A 15,750-nucleotide genomic window follows, 5' to 3' on the forward strand; every position below is an offset into this window, starting at 1 on the left:
TAATAATTATACAACACTGATCGAAGTTATTGCTCCGAGATGGTGGTTTCATAGAACAAGAGCCTGTAGCCTCTCACCTTTAAATCGTTTTCGGGTAGATATTTGCATTGACGAGCGATTTCCACGTACTTATCTAGATCCAAGGGCGCCATTTTCCCTCGGTAGCAACTGTTAGAGCGGGAGGCACCAAAGGAACGTAACGTCCAACCCAGAATACTTCCGGAGACGTTCCTGCTGACAGCAGGGGCGGAAAAGGAGGAGCGGTACGATTTTTTTCGTTGAAAAACTTAATCAACAACAGACAAGTACAGATTGAACTGATCGGCTTATTTTGCATATTGTGGTTTACAGCGTCTGCTTTGGTGAGAATATAGCATAAGTACTTAAATAAAAGTAATTTGTGATGATTTTAATCATTGAGAATCCAGAATTGGTGGAGGTCCGCTGCATCAAAAAATAGCGGTTGCCACAGTTACCGGGGCTAAGCGGCGTGAGAGCCGTAGTAAGAGAGTTGGTTATGCGCCAAGCGCTGGACAGGACAAAGAAGGCAGAGTGGGTGAGTGCTTTGTAATCTGATTAATCGCTTTCTAGTCTAGTTTGCGATTTTAGTAGCTTTACCTTGGGGTGAAGAATACAGTGACCTATTTCTTGGTTTATGGCCACTTTAAACTGATTTTAAAAAAGCGCATCAGTTTCCATGGATTACTGGTTTGAACCAAATACTTTTTTTCATTTTTGCACACGTTAAAATGCTCATTCTTGTTAAAATGCTCATTCTATGCTTGAAGATTACTTCAAATCCCCAAGACATTGAGGGGAATTCATAAAACTCGAGCAGTTTCGTTATGGCAACCAATCAGCTTCTCTCTTCAGTTTGTTCAGTTAAAGGAGAATGATGTGAATTACACTCATTCCCATAGTTGGAGCCGACGTGTGACATTGAATCTGTCACACGTCGGCTCTATTGATCAGGAAGTCAGCGAACACATGTCGCTCGCTCCCTTCCCGATCATACCCCTGCAGGGATTCCCCTCTCCGATCCTCCAGCGCTGATTGGAGGAACAGGAGTGGGTGGGCACAGCTGGCTCTGCCTCTAAATAGGCAGAGTCCACTGTTAATCAGCCAGGGTGGAACTCGACAGTATTGTCGGAATCCTTCCCGGTGCGGCGCTCTCGGTATATCGCTCGCAATAGCTTGCTATATACTGAGCTTTGAGTCACGGGAGGGCGTTAGTATATGTCCTCCCATGACCCTAAGGAGAACCATGGGATAAAAAGGTTACTACATAGTCCTCTTTTAAGCTTTGAAAATGAAAGAGGGAAGCTGATTCGTAATTGCTCCAGATTTTGTCTGCTCCCGTTTCCCCCCCATTGTATGTTTTCTGAAAGTAGAGACTAGAACAGCCAAGTAGAATAAAATGGTCTCAGTTGAAGTTTTAATTTCACCTGAAATAAGCGCAGCTGTTTATCAAACCCATATTTTCCGTAAAAATGACAGTCATATTAATTTTAGTTCACGCAAACACAATATAATACCCAATTTCTTGTAACATTTAAAGTGTATTTCCACTCCACCAAATGGGGATGATACCTATTTTATATTTGTTACATGTTCCCATTCACATTGCTTAAGTGGAAAAAAAAAACAGAGAAAAAGCTTCTTGCAATTTTAAATTGCTTTTACTTGTGTTTAGGGTTTCTACCTGGCTTTTTGAGGATTAAAATCTCTACTTGCTTCCCTTCCTTTTTAATGTTAGCAGGGGTTGTGAGGGGTTTGTTTATTATAATTTATAAAGTAGATTTGAACACTGCCTGTCTTAATCCTCAAATTTCTGTCCTATGTCTTTCTATAAGGACAGATCACTGGGAAGGTGCTCAGAAAAAGGCTTGATTCAGCCATCTTTTGTTATGCTGTTTGAATGGGAACACATAAAAAACATAAAGAGGGGTTTTCTCACATTTAACTGCAAAATTGTAAATACCATTTAGGCCTGGTTCACACCTGAACGTTTTGTAACACGTCCAATGCTCGATGAACGCTTTACAAAACGCTCAACCATCTAAATCCCATTGTATTCAATGGGTCTGGTTCACACCTTGCCGTATTTCCGCCCGTCCGAACGGCCCACGCCTGAAAAGGTACAGGAGCTTCTTTGCGGCGTATTGGGCCGTTTTGTAGCGCATTCGCGCCCATAGACTTCGGCGGGAACGGGCTGAAATGAGTGTTTGCGCGTTTTGGTAGCAGAAATCGCGCATAGAACGAGCGTTCCGCACATGGCTACAGACCACTCCCATCTGCAAAGTTGTTGGGTGAAGAAGCTGAACAAGATGGAGGATTCTTCTAGTGCATGTGGCCTGCTGGATTCTGAGGCATTCATACGCCTTGTGCAGGCGAGACCATGTCTCTATGACATGAGACATGCCAACTACAAGAATAGGAGAATCAGGCAACGTGCCTGGCAAGAGAGGTTTACAAGCCGTTCAGCATCACTGCCTTAGGCTCACAGATACAAACACATATAATCACACACATATAATCATACATTCATAAACACACACACCACAAACTCACAAGACTCACACACACTCATATCACACACATTACACACACTCATATCTCACACACACACATTACACACACTCCTATCTCACACACACACACTCCTATCACACACATATCACACACTTTCATAAAAATACACCACTCAACTAACCAACTGATTAAATCCAACAACCCTCCCTGCAGAAGTCACCAGCATGAAAGCCACAACCACACCAACAAGGATCAGAGCACCCCGGCACAGGAGGCGTCCATCTCCTCTCATCATCTGAATAAAACCCGAGCCCAGAATCAGGTTTCAAAACACAGCGAGCCTGCTCAATGCAATGCTTCGAGCTGCCTTCCATCCTCTGTGAGTACATGATTGACTCTGCCAGGAAAAAAAAAAAAAGGTGCAGAAAAAGTTTCCTCAGCAGCAGCGGTAATAATGGCAGAGCGGAATACAGTAGCAGTGGGTGGCTGCCGTCTGGCTCACCTCTTGGACTGCCTCTCGGAGAAGTTGCAGTCCTGCTGCCTCCGGATCCTGAACCAATTGCTGACCAGGGTGAAAGACAGTACCCTAGATCAAAATGAGCAGTTAACCCTTGCAGTGTGGGGCTAGCCCCACCTCACAGGTTAATTTTGTTTCTGCCCAGAGTTCTCCTTTAAGGAAACCTCAGGGGTCTCTTAGACACCTAATGTTAACACTGCACGCTTTTAAAGCTAAATTCGCTTTCTTCAGCCATGAAGGCCAGGGAATGACATCACTCAACCTGGAAGTGATCAGAGCTGAGCGCTTTCAGTGTAATTTTTAACAGGGTAGATTAGCCATCAAGTGAAATGGGGACACATGGTGGGTTGGGACGGCATGTTACAATACAATATGTGGGCCTGAATCACTTTTCAAGCCAGTCAATTAGGGCAGGTCTGACACTAGGGTTGCCACCTTTTCTTCAAGCGAAACCCGAACACTCTAGCGACGTGTGGACGTTTTTTTGGGAGAATGAGTCGTGACTTATTCATATGTAAATATCGCCACTCATTCATATGTAATCATCACAGTTGAGACTATTTTCAGTGGGGGGCCAGTAGCTCCTATCTTAATTTTGGTTGCCCCTGTCTGCCTGACATCTTGTGTCCGGGTTTCTACTGCCATGAAACCCGGACACAGCATTCAAAACCCGGACTGTCCGGGTGAATCCTGGACAGGTGGCAACCCTATCTGACACTCTTGCATGACAATATCAGAACTTCCCAATTGCCTGCAGTTAAAAAATGTCTGGTTACCCATTACATGAATGAGTACATTCTCTGAACTGCAAGACTACAGCTATTTCACTTACTGTGGCAGCATGTTTACAAATGTTCCATGATGATGCGCTTGGCGAAGAATGCCACCCTCCCCATAGAGGACTTTGCTTCCTTCAAGGATATTCTTGACAGACGAATTGACCAAAACCACAAGAAAACCGACTGTGGCCCTCACCTTCATATCCAGAGCACTCTCTTGTTGGATCGAGAATTTAGAGGCAGCCATACAACAGGATGTCCCAAAAGATGACATTATAAAGGCCTTGGCCGAATTCAAGCTGAAAGCGGACTTCGTGGGCAGGGCCGCTATAGATGTTATCAGATGTTCTGCTCGGTCTATGTTGCATTCCGTCACTGCTGAGCGAGCTCTTTGTCTAAAACCCTGGTTCGTGGAACCATCCTCCAAACAGGGGTGGCAAAATCCCTTATGATGGGAAGTCCCTCTTTGGAGAAAAACTGGAGACAGCCATCTTGCGGGTGACTGGCAGGAAGTCAGGGTTAATTCCGCAGGATCGCAAAGCTAGACGCCAGAAGGGATTTTTTGCTAGACAAACAAGGTTTAACGCTTCGGGGCCCTTTGGCCAAGGAAAGGACCAAAAGAGAGGATGGAAGGGCACCCAGGCTACCTTCATGCGACGAGAGGCAGAAGCCTGTGCTGACTTCTTCTGATTCTGCCAAGCCCTTTTGATGGATTACATGCCCAACCGGGCGCAGTAAGGGCCAGGCTTCATCGATTTGCGCACATTTGGACAGAGTTGTGCGGAGATCCGTGGGTAGTGTCAACGGTCAACCACGGCCATTACTGGACCTTCAAGTCGAGACCCCCCACAAGATTCGTTTTCACCCACAAGAATTCCAACTTCGCCCCAGGCGGAGTGAGTCGCTCCTACACTATATCCATTCTCTATTGCAACAAGGTGCTGTGTCTCCAGTTCCTCACTCAGAAAGGTTCTGGGGGGTTTTATTCACCACTCTTTCGGATGCGGAAAAAAACTGGCGATTGGAGGCCGGTAATCGATCTAATACGGCTGAATATGCATATCCAAAGATTCAAGATGGAATCACTTCAAACCATTATACAGCCTATGCGCCCGGGGGACTGGATGCTATCGGTAGACCTACAGGATTTTCCCATTCTTCCCTCATTTGAAAAAATACTTGAGGTTTGCAATCGGCGACCTACATCTGCAGTTTGTGAGTCTACCGTTCGGCCTGTCCACCTTTCCCAGGACATTCACAAAGGTACTGATTGCCGTCCTGGCTCCTCTTCGAGAACAAGGCTTGCGTGTCTACCACTACTTGGACGATATTTTGCTGTTGTCCAGCGATGAAGCCGGGTTGTTGCGGCACAGGGAGATCCTCCTGTCCACTCTGGCCAAGTTTGGTTGGCTGGTCAATGTCACAATATCCAGAAATCCATGCCAGATTTTCGCTTTGCTCCCTGTTTCTGGGCTGTCAGCCTATAGTGTCTCACAAGGCTGCAGCCAATCTGCTCTCCTTCTCCCCTATTTAGGACTTCCTCACTTGTTGCTCTTGGTGCGAGCAACAAGTCTTTTGCCTTGTTCCGTACCCCTTGTGTCTCTGACTACCCCTGGGATCCTATTCCCTGCGCTTGCTATTGGATCCCTGTGCCTTTTTGGCTTCCCTCTACCAGCTGGCATCCCTGTTTGGCGTTTTCCCCTGCTTTGCTCCTTGCACCCCTACTATAGTATTTCAGTGGTTCCTTTAGTATTTTGTTGCAGGCCTTAATTGCCTTCACCTGTGCGCCTCTCAACTGCCTTCATTGTCTTACTTCTACTGTGTTTTCCCTCTCCAGTCTTTGTCTGTTTGCTTCCCCCTATTTACTGCTTGTTGTACTTCTACTCCGTCACTTACCTTCCAGTGTATCTTCCTTTGCTGTCACCCATTTATTTCTGTGCTCCTCTCTTACCTGGTGGCTGTGTTGGATTCATCCTTGTCTGCACACCCCTGTGTGCATACATCCCTTTTTGTGCTTCTTTGTGTACTTTTCTCTCTGTTATCCTGCTTCTTTCTTTGTATGCATGTGCCACGCACATCTCGTTTACTTTGGTACGTTGCACCTTCCTGCTCCTAGGTGTGCCTCTAAGCTGCTTACCCTAGACATCGGCAGTTCTGTCTCACTACCTCCTCTGAAGGCGGAGTCCTTGAGGTCCAAGGCAGAGAAGGCGATCTTCTCCACCTCCAGGAGCGCCTCCCAATGTTTGAGCCTTCTCGGCTCCATGACCTCATGCATTCCAATGGTTCCCTGGGCACACTGGCATGTACGACCTTTTCAAAGGGGTTTCCTTGTCCAATGGCGAAAGGAGTCGATGCACCAAAGAATTTTGTTGTCCACAGGAATGTGCAGGAGCCTATGGTGGATCCTGAACCACCGTTCGCTAGCACATTCACACCCTCTAGGCAGTCTCCCTTGGGTGACAGTGACCTCAGACGCCAGCGCCAAAGGTTGGGGGGCTCTGAGTCGGAATACCGAACTTCAGGGGAGATGGTCCTTCTGTACGAAAGGGATGGTGTTGAATGTCCTCGAGCACAGGGCGGCATTCATGGTGCTGACGTCATTAACCCCCAGTCTGCAAGGAAAGCCGGATGGACAACAGATCGGCTGTATTGTATATCCAGAAGCAGTGGGGAACGCACAGCTTTTCTCTTCTCAGAGAAGTGGAGCCCATTATAGTTTTGGTCAGTACATTCAGAGGTCTTCAATCAGCTAGTCCGTCTGTGGGGCCTACCTCAAGCAGATCTCTCTGCGGCCGAAGGCAACCGGATGGATGGTCCCTCACTTCCTATCCAGATGGTCTCATGCCGCTGCGGTCGGGGTGGATGCTCTGGCGCATCCCTGGGACTTCAGGATGGGCTACGCCCCCCGGTGTAATTGATTCTCAGATTCCTAGTGCGTCTATGCACAGAACAAGTGATGCTGATAGCGATTCTTCCATACTGGCCGCGCAGACCGTGGTTTGCCCTGGCTCTACACCTCAGCACTTTCACTCCAATTCCTCTGACGATATTTCCGCAGCTCCTGTCTCAAAGGGGGTCGTATCATCCATGTCCAGGCAAGCTGTCCCTTGATGCTTGGAGGTTGAGAGGCGGCAACTAGAGGCTTCGGGGTGTTTTTCAGCAGTTATAGAGACCTTGCTGAAGTCCAGAAAAACCTCTACTACGAACACTTATGACAGAATTTGGCAGAAGTTCTCAGACTTTGCCACTGAGAAAGGGTTAGATCCAACCCTTCCACCCACTTCACAGCTCTTGGCTTTTCTGCAAAAGGGGCTGGATATGTGACTGAGTCTAAGTTCCTTAAAAGTTCAGATCTTGGCTATCTCAGCAGTCACGAAAATCAACTGGGAGGATCAGGCATTAGAGGTCCAGTTTCTTAAACCAGTTCTCAAAATCCCTCCTAACCAGAAGACACTGTTTTCCCCAATGGGCTCTGACAGTCGTTCTGGATATGTTAGCAAAACCACCTTTTGCCGCTACAAAAGAGTGCTCCTTGTGGGACATTACCTTGAAGGCGGTCTTTCTGATGGCGATCACCTCGAGAGGCCAAGTTTCGGAGATCCAGGCTTAGGGCACAAGGGACCCCTTTCCCGGATAGAGTGGAGTTACTTCCTCTCCCTCACTTTCTTCCTAAAGTAGTGTCTCCTTTCCATCTGACACAGGAATGGGTCCTGGCATCATTCACGGACTGTCCACAAGGATCGGAATTGCATGAACTAGATGTGGCAAGAGCTCTGCGGTACTATCTGAATCTGACCGACTCCTTCAGGTCATCGGAGCACCTTTTTTGTAATTCCTGGAGGCAAGTTGTAAAGCTGCCAACTGGTTGTCACGGCACACCTTTTATCAGGCACTACAAGATTGACCCAGGAGAACTGACTACCGTGGACTTTGGCAGACAAGCCATTTGGGCTCCTTTTTGTTCAATAAATATCTTGCAGCTACCTACCCTGTCAGCTCAGGATTTATCAAAGGTATGCTGCCATGGAGGCACCAGGAAAACGGAAAATTGTATCATAACAGTAATTTTCCTTCCCTGGTGCCTATCCGTGGCATCATAGCTACCCTCCGTTCTGATGTGATATAGTTATAAGAATGCAGGGGCGTCTCTCTCTCTTTTATAGATTTACAATGGTCCTGTGGGCCGGGATAATGGGCCGAGCTATCAAAGGTATGCTGCTATGGATAGGCACCAGGAAAGCAAAATTACTGGTAAGTAGGATAGAGTTTTCAGTTTTCTTGCAGCTTTCATGGCAGTATATGTATAAAGCCTTGTTCACACCAAATGCAGACCAGATTTGCATGCACGCGTTTTTGCGTTCATGGTTTTCACCTTCACTCTATACTGCTACTCGCCCCTTTCCAAAATGATGTTGAGAGTCAGTTCTGGCTTTTGAATTCATATGCATGTGCCTGTATGCAGGGGCGGACTGACCATTCGGGCACTGACAGAGGACCCACGGCCAGCAGGGGGCCCGTCACCGACCCCTGTTCTCTTTTCCCACTTCTTGCCTGCACGCATCATCTGTTTGCCAGTCTGAGCTGCACTGTCTTCCCGGGTGAGTTCTCTATCTGTCTGACGCGTACCCACAAGCCTGGAACGCTGCTGGGATGGCAACACCCCCGGAGACTGGGGGGATTTAGAGATCACCAGCACTCATTGTTTTTGCTCGGCTCTGTGTTCAGTGTAATGACCGCTCACCGCTGAACACACTGGCACACAGGAAAAGAGGGGAGATGGCTGCTTGCACAAAGAACAATAAACAAACTTAGATAAGCCGGGCAGCAGCAAAATAAATCAAAGGAGAGAAGGAGAGGGGAGGATGGAACGAGCAGGGACATGGCATCAAATGTCAAGGAGAAATACGAACAAACAGCAGAGAAGGACATTATGGTAAAACCACAGCATATAAGGGCAGAACAAGGTAGATAACTGTATACAGTACTGGATATAAAGACCACAGATGTCATGTCATATGGTAAAATATACCAAATTATTTACAATCCATCACGTCATCCTTTAGCATGGCCATTTAGCATGCATGCAAGAAAAGCAGACTACCTGTGCAATTGCCTTGTTTTGCATACATCCACATTATGTGTAGTATGTACAATGTCTATAGGGGTGCATGTATTATGCGTGCCTTAAAGGGTTCTAAACCCTCCGTTTTTTTTGCCTATACCTACTGCTAGCAAGCAGTAGATATAGGCAAGAAGTTTAAAAAAAAAAAACCCCCGCTTTAACTAGTTTTAAACTTACCTCATTATCGCTGCTCGCTCCCGCGCCGAGAATCAGGAAGTGATCGTACGGCCGCAAAGGATCTTGGGGCGGGCGCATGCGCAGTTCCGATCCTGGCCGGGAGACGAGCAGAGACGCAATGTAAGTCTATGGACGCTTGCACCCGCATGCAGACACCGCTGGATCGGAGGGACAGAGCAGTCAGCGCTGGATCGGAGAGCCGCCGCACCGCTGGAGGGACACATGAAAACACGGGGAAAGAAGAGGAAGATCAGAATAAGAGACATCATTTAAGGTAAGTGCTAACATTTACATGGGGGAGGGGAATTTTTTTTTTACTTTAATGTCACTTTAACGTATGTCATATGACGAGTGCCGGTGATCTCCATCTTCTAGGATTTTGGAATACACTCTGTCATCCGTGCAATCACTATGAGCACCACAATCATTAATCCAGGTCCAATTGCTGTAAGGAGTGCAGGTGACACATCAACTCATTACATATATACATCGGGGACACACAGTGACAGCTTTCAGCAACAGCTTGAGACTGAGAACTGTGCCCAAAAATTTTGGGCGAGTGATAGTATTGCTGTGAACAATTAACGGAGCCATGCATGGCACATATGTGTGGGATAGCTGATCCTGGAGAAGTATTTGGTATTCTAACTGCCTAGTCTGCTGTCTGCCGTGTATTGAATCTGGTCTGCAGTAGAGCTGCAGCTAACGATTATTTTCAAAATCGATTAGTTAGTCGATTATTAGGTTCGATTAATCGGTTAATCAGATAAACCATAAAATAGAGTTCAAAAAAAGGCTCCAGTGATGGGACTACTAGTTTGTATTGAGGTTGTAGTCCATCACAGGAGCAAGCTTGGAGCGGTGGAAGTAAAAAATAAAGATAGTGTGGTGTGCAATATAGTGAAATGGAAAGTGTAAAATTATACATTGGTTCTGGTCTCTGGTCTGCCTTGCATTGGTGCTGGTCTCAGTTTTGCCATGCATTGGTTTTCGTCTGCCGTGCATTGGTTTTGGTCTGCAGTCTGCCGTGCATTGGTCCTGGTCTGTGGTCTGTCTTGCATTGGTTCTGGTCTGTGGTCTGTCTTGCATTGGTTCTGGTCTGAGGTCTGCCGTGCATTGGTTCTGGTCATGGGTAGACTGACCATTTGGGGGCCTTACTACATGCAGGGGGGCGGGGTTTGTATTTTGCACATACAATATGTGCCCAAACCCCCACTCCGGTCCTAGATTATTCACTTTCCCTGTCAAATGTCCTACTAATTCTCCTGCAATTCACCCAGGATAATTGGCAGAATTGAAGAATGTAGGTCAAAATAGCTCAACCAGAAAATTTCTGCCATTTGGCTCACTTTCCAAATCACCTATATCGTTCTAGATTTTGAATGTCACCTACCAATTCCCCTGCAGTTCACTTTTTAGTGAATAGATGTGATATTTGAAAACAGTGCGGAGAAATTATTTCTGTAATACAAGAATGTATATGTGGGTGGGGCCTGTATATGGGTGGAGTACAAGGGGGCCCCATAATCTCTTATTGCCCGTAGGCCCCATGTGTTGTCAGTCCGCCCCTGCCTGTATGTGAGGCACAGGGTAGCATGCATAAGGGCAGTGTTTTACTTCTAAGCTTAAAACTGAGCTAAACCCAATAGAAAGCTCAAGATAGAAATGGTAAATTTTATTAAATCCTACTCAAACATACCAGTGTTGTTTTCTGCCAGTGTAGGGCTGCAACAAATAATCGATTTTAATTGATTATAATAGCTAATGAGAAGCGTTGGCAACGGTTCTTATCATCGATTAGTTGATTTACAATTAGTTGCCACCGCTCTGGTTCTCCTCCCGGCTGGTGCTGGCTGCAGCGGTCTGTCTCCTTTTCAATCCCCGCCTGTATTGACAGAGGCAGCGGGTACACAGACCACTGCAGGCGGCACCTGCGGGGAGTTCTGCTGTGACTGCATTCCCCCCGCTGCCTTCCGTACCTGCACTGCCGCCCCGTGTCTCTTCTGCCCCTTGCCCGTTCCGTCCCAGACTGCTATTGGATATTTTAAAATGTGCTATTGCACCTGCCCACTGCTTGCTGTCAATCTTTCGCAGCAATACACTGTGATGTGACCTTCCCAGGATTTATGTAGCACAGTCTCAATCACTAATGCCTAAGAGGACCAGTAAGTGGGAAAACAGTAATTGTAAGTAAAAGCAAAACATGTTTGTTTAATCAATGTAAGATGATTTCATACCAGCATGCAGAGCTGCATGCTGATGTGATTTTTAGTGAAAGGGTGTAAAGGTCCACTTTAAAATGTATCTATATCCAAAACCTTTTTTGCTTTGCATAGCGTGGTTAAGTTTTAGAACTCCTCTAAGGTTTTACTGCAGTTAGGTGCTCAATTGGAGAAATCTCTACACTTCCTGTCAGGTGAACAGGTTGTCTCCAGGACAGGAAGTGAAGGGAAACCTCTCTAACAGCAGCACAGGTAGAAGTGAAAATGCTTTTTTTAAGTTAAGTAGGGTTATGATAGAACCTCTGTCAGCTTTTTATTGTCTGTTTTCTTCACTTCCGGTCTGGAAAAAGGTTGTCTCCAAAATGAAATTGAGAGGAAATCTCTCTGACGAAGCCCTGGATAGCAGTAAAGTGAATGACACCCTCTTACAGGTGAAACTCGAATAATTAGAATATCGTGCAAAAGTTAATTTATTTCAGTAATGCAACTTAAAAGGTGAAACTAATATGAGATAGACTCATTACATGCAAAGCAAGATAGTTCAAGCCGTGATTTGTCATAATTGTGATTTATTATGGATTATGAATTACCACTACGTTCAGCACTCTTGATATTATTGATTACTTCTTCTGTGGGTCCATCTCTGGGGTAATTCGCTGGTATAATAATTTCCTGCTATGTCCACTTGCTTCCCCCTGTCCCTCCTACCCTTCTTGCTCTGGGTCTCAGACTTTAAATATTGTGGTGTATGGTTAGAATGGTTAGAAATTACCTTTCTTGATACATCCTTGAAAATTAGATCCCCCCCCCCCTTCCCTGTCTCCTGGTATCCAAATGTGCAACCTGGAGATCTCTTCCATTGACACCAGTGGGTTGGATAAATCTTGTCAAATATGGTATTTTTACAGGCATACTGCAGTACAGGGGTGTGGAAATGTTTTAAAAAATTACTTTATTGACACACACACAGCTTGGCTCAGCTCCTGGCCGGGAGCAAGCGCACATGGGTGTCAGCTTTGCAACCTGCTAGGCAAAGGAGACGCCTGTAAACAGGAGGGGAGGGGGCCGCAGTATGAAAGCTGCTGGAAATAAATTAAGTGGTGCAGTTTAAAAAAAAAAAGCTAATTAAATTGTCATATACAGTTCTGATTTAAGAAAAAAAAAAAAGGGTTTAATGTCACTTTAAGCTCATTCTGCCATAGGAAGTGTTGTTAGACTTCAGTAGACTTAAGTCCTTGTATAAACTAACTTATTTGATGTTTTTTAGATTCCTCCAGTTGAGACTTGCTACCCAATTTCCTAATTCCATGTCTGTGGACTCTGATGTGATATAAAAATGTTTTTTTGGTTGCTGACAGATTCCATAAACCACTCTGCTCACTTTATTTTAGACTGACTTATTCTACTTCTACCATAAGTCCCTGACTGTTAAAAAAAAAAGTGGCAAGAGGACATCCCTGCGCTGGCAAAGGGTAACTGGGACAAGTGCATTTGACAGTATATCCCACTTGCAGTATTAGACCTCTTCACACCAAGGCTTTTGTTGTGCGTATTATTTCCGCACTGAAATGCTCAAAACAATAAAAATCCCATTAATTTCTATAGCCCCTGTTCACACCCGAGCGTAGTGTCACACTTAGAAAAACGTCCGTAGCTGTAAAAAGTACATCAGCTTTTTTTTGGCCAGATCAGCGCGATTTGTTCCCATAGACTCAATAGGATGCGCTTGAAATGTCCTTTGCAATTTTTGCGCGTTTCTGTGCATTTGCATGAATGTGCTCATAAAAACACGCAACTTTATATACGCGTGTAAATGTACATAAACCGCCAGCAAAGATACTTAAAAATACAGAAACGCCATTGCCTGTGTGTGAACGAGGCATAACCCAGAGATGGATTCCTGCAGCTTAAATTCCTGTGCAGGGTCTATTATACTCCTTAGCGACTGGCTTCCATTTTAACCAACTTCAGATACTTAGTGCCATAGATGTAAAACTGAGGTGGGCTTCTTCAGGGGTGTGGAAATTTAAAAAAAAAAACTACTTGCCCAAAGGCTGAAGCGGGGGCCCAATCTACTTGTCCCTCAATGCAATGCAATTTGTGAGCGCAATTAAAAATGCATAGCACAGGGCTGCTCTGGACAGCAGTACGGGGTACAGATTGTATATCCATACTAGCAGGGGGAAATGACTGTTCGCCAAAAGGTAAGTATAGCGGGGGGAATTGGAAGAGACGGGGCCAGATTTACTCGGGTAAGTCTATTTTCCCAAGTTACCCTTTAATGCTCATTGTGCGTGTAGTAAGAGAGTTCTGCAGCCTGGCTACTATAATACGGCACACAGTGGAATGACGGCAGCACTCAACGCGCGCGCGCGCGCACACACACAATGTCCTACACGTGCATTTATTTGCATACAGATGGCGGGGCAGCGGGGTTGATTTACTTTATATCACTTTAATTTTTTTTTCTTTTTTTTTTTTCACAGATATGTTTTTGTGTGTTTTGTATATGCAAAAAACTAACATCTTAGAAAACATGAAGGCACCATACATTCAAAGGCACTTAACACCAAAACAATGAGGCAATAATAGAGGGCAATGAAATCAGGAGGACACCTATGACCTGAGAGTAGAGAAGGAGTGAAATCAAAGGGTGTAAGGAATGAATATAGTAGAAATAGTAGAAAGCATTAATCCGCAACAGTCATGTCATAAGCAGAATGCCAATCAGCCCAAATGTTCTCAAGCTTGGCATGACATCCTCTACCCAGATAGGAAAGTTTTGATATAAAGGTAGGGCTTTGTTAATTGCAGCCTTCCACATCCCAAGTGTTGGGGGAGGGGGGGGGGGGTCAGGGAGCTTCCACTTTAGAAGAATAGCCCTTCTATTATAGAACAGAGCATAGTGCAGAACAGAAAAGTTTGTTGATGCTGGGAAACCTCAAGATAATCTAAAATGCCCAGTAGCAAGACCAGAGGATCCAACCCCAGGGTCAACCCATATACATAATTTAGACCATTAACAACTCCATGCCAAAATTGGCCGAGCCTGGGGCACTCCCACATCACATGAAGGAATGTAGCTCAGTGGCATCTCCCGCAGTGATCACTGGCACCAGGATAGATAGTAGACAGTTTCTCTGGGGTATAATATACACAATGCAAAAACTTTAAATTGTATATATCTGTCCCTAGCTGAGATCATCCGAGGGACGAACTCTCAGTCCAGTCCTCTTCCGTCAAACCGGGGATATCCCCCCGCCATCGCTCAAAAAAGACAGAATGCCCTGGAGGCATAGTACACAAACAGGCAGACATAAATAGAAGAAAGAATCTTCCCAGCATTCTCCTGAATCAGGAACCTTTCAATCAGGTTGTGGGCAAGTTCAACAGGCTGAACTGAGCACTAGCATGCTGAGCTGTAAATATCTAAAGAACATACGATTGGGAAGGCAAAACTTTTATTTAAGGGAATTAAAATCCAGCAGGGACCCACAAGGCATTATATGTCTAACAGGGCTTTTCACTAAGGCTGGGTTCACACCTAGGCGTATTGAATATGCGCGCTTGTTGCGCATTTCTACCGCGATTCGCGGTTAAAAAAACCGTGCAACAAACACGCTTTTCCGAGGGCTACCTGGCTGTATCCCAATGGATACGCGCGGCAAATACGCCACAAAGAAGCTCCTGTATTTCTTTGGGCGTAGGGCGTTTTGCAGCGCGTTCCTATGCACTGTAAAACGCCCAAGTGGGAACCATGCCCATAGGCAATCATTGGTTTTCACATGTTGAGCGTTTTACAGAGCGTAGGAACGCGCTGTAAAACGCCCAGGTGTGAACCAGGCCTAAAGGATGTGGAGTTTGGAGAAGGCAGGAGAAGTGAACAATCTAGGACAACATAGCTGATTTGGAAAGTGAGTGGAATTGGAGAATTTTTCCAAATCAGCTATTTTGTCCTAGATTGTTCACTTCTCCTGCCTTCTCCAAACTCTTTACACTTTCGTGAATAACCCTATAAGTGTTTTAACCCCATATGCGGCCCATACCTGAGGGTCAGGAAGAGAATTAAGGTGAGGAAGTAGCGGATTACTAGGTATCTACCTCACCAATACACGTCCTCATCTGCTTCCAGACCATCAAAACAGTCCGCATTGTAATGGCAGGGTTAGATCTAGGACCACTATGCACCAAATAACACAATTCAGCATAAGAACCATGACATATCCTGACATTGATTGGCCTAATAGCACTGCTGGAACAGCAAAAGGGTGGACATTTATAAACTTATTGCATGACAATTTTATGTATGTAGAATCACCAAGTAGAAATGATGCTCTGCTAGTTTCGGTAATCTCAAACAATGCAGAGCTTATTACACATATTCATATTTAAGAACATCTG

At 45.5% G+C, this 15,750-nt stretch overlaps 1 protein-coding gene across 1 annotated transcript in view; it reads left to right on the forward strand.

Annotated features, from left to right (window-relative positions):
- The first annotated feature begins 538 nt into the window (after positions 1 to 538).
- Positions 539 to 15,750, forward strand: part of RABEPK (Rab9 effector protein with kelch motifs) — a 188,536-nt gene continuing 173,324 nt past the window's right edge. Inside the window, exon 1 of the mRNA XM_018570994.1 lies at positions 539 to 556. The gene's annotated coding sequence lies outside the window, so the exon portion shown is untranslated. The remainder of the gene's footprint in view (positions 557 to 15,750) is intronic.

This window comes from Nanorana parkeri, unplaced genomic scaffold (assembly GCF_000935625.1).
Source record: "Nanorana parkeri isolate BGI_ZX_2015 unplaced genomic scaffold, ASM93562v1 scaffold1650, whole genome shotgun sequence".
In the NCBI taxonomy this organism is placed as follows: Eukaryota; Metazoa; Chordata; class Amphibia; order Anura; family Dicroglossidae; genus Nanorana; species Nanorana parkeri.